Below are 1,176 nucleotides of genomic sequence, written 5' to 3' on the forward strand. Positions count from 1 at the left end.
TCGAAGCTGTCCTTCACTATTGAAACAGCAGGTGACTTCAGTAGCTTTAAATACATATATTTCCCAATCAGCTAATGGCAGTCACAGCCCCGCCCCCAGTGGCCAGCAGCCAGGCTGTGACACTCCCTCCCTGCAGTGAACTAGCAGCTTGCATCAGCAACAGCCCGGAGAATGAGAAATGCCACGCGGCAGACACACGTCAGTGGTGTCCAATACAGCCAATCCCGAGGCTCATTTCACAACGGGGGTATAGCTCAGTGGTAGAGCATTTGACTGCAGATCAAGAGGTCCCTGGTTCAAATCCGGGTGCCCCCTTCGTACCTTTTGTAAAAAATTATTTACCACATTTATATTGTGCAAGTTATAGGGATTTATAAAATAAATGATTACCCTTGAAATACATTTTGAAAAAAACGACGGTAACGCATGCGCAGCAGTTAGACTGATTCGTACCTTTTATAAAAAATTATTTACCACATTTATATTCTGCAAGTTATGAGGATTTATAAAGAAAATTATTACCATTTAAATACATTTTGATAAAAAAAAGACGGTAACGCATGCGCAGCAGTAAGACTGATGTCTAAAATGTAACAACGTTTTTACAGTCATTCCTGAGCACACTGGCTCAATAACTGTACTGTAAAACAACATGCGAAGTAGCACTGGTAGGCATACTGAACACGTGTGCGCTGTACACAGTAAGATAGTGCGTACGTTAACACACGTGCTTATTTTGCTTAATGTGCAGCGCCTAGAGACTGTATTACAATATAAAGAGCTGTAATTGGTCATAATTGTACTCAGTAAGAATTGCATGGGCAAAGTAAACGCATATGGATAAACCTAGTATCCCAAGTTTCTAAGCACACTTGATTTGCCGGTCTTTAAAGTAACAGTGCGTGTCTACGTAGCAAACCTTTGCGTATGTGTGAAGTGCGTGTAGAGTAGTACCATTAAACACGTGCATAGACGGTAACGCGTCTGTGTACTGTCACACGTGTAATTCCATAGTAGCATGCCTGTTTACTGTTACTAAGTGTACAGTAACAAAATCCGGCACAGTGTTATTGGATGACCAGATTCTCAAAACAACAAGCACTTGCAATGCAATAGGTCTCGCATTTGAGAGACTTTCAGCTATTGGCATTGTAAATGACAATGCCTTTTATTTAT

At 41.2% G+C, this 1,176-nt stretch overlaps 1 non-coding gene across 1 annotated transcript; it reads left to right on the top strand.

Annotated features, from left to right (window-relative positions):
* Positions 1 to 243: 243 nt before the first annotated feature.
* Positions 244 to 315, top strand: TRNAC-GCA (transfer RNA cysteine (anticodon GCA)). Its single transcript has one exon. It is a non-coding gene; the product is annotated as a tRNA-Cys (tRNA).
* The last annotated feature ends 861 nt before the right edge of the window (positions 316 to 1,176 follow it).

The sequence above is a fragment of the Lissotriton vulgaris genome, chromosome 12, assembly GCF_964263255.1.
Source record: "Lissotriton vulgaris chromosome 12, aLisVul1.2, whole genome shotgun sequence".
In the NCBI taxonomy this organism is placed as follows: domain Eukaryota; kingdom Metazoa; phylum Chordata; class Amphibia; order Caudata; family Salamandridae; genus Lissotriton; species Lissotriton vulgaris.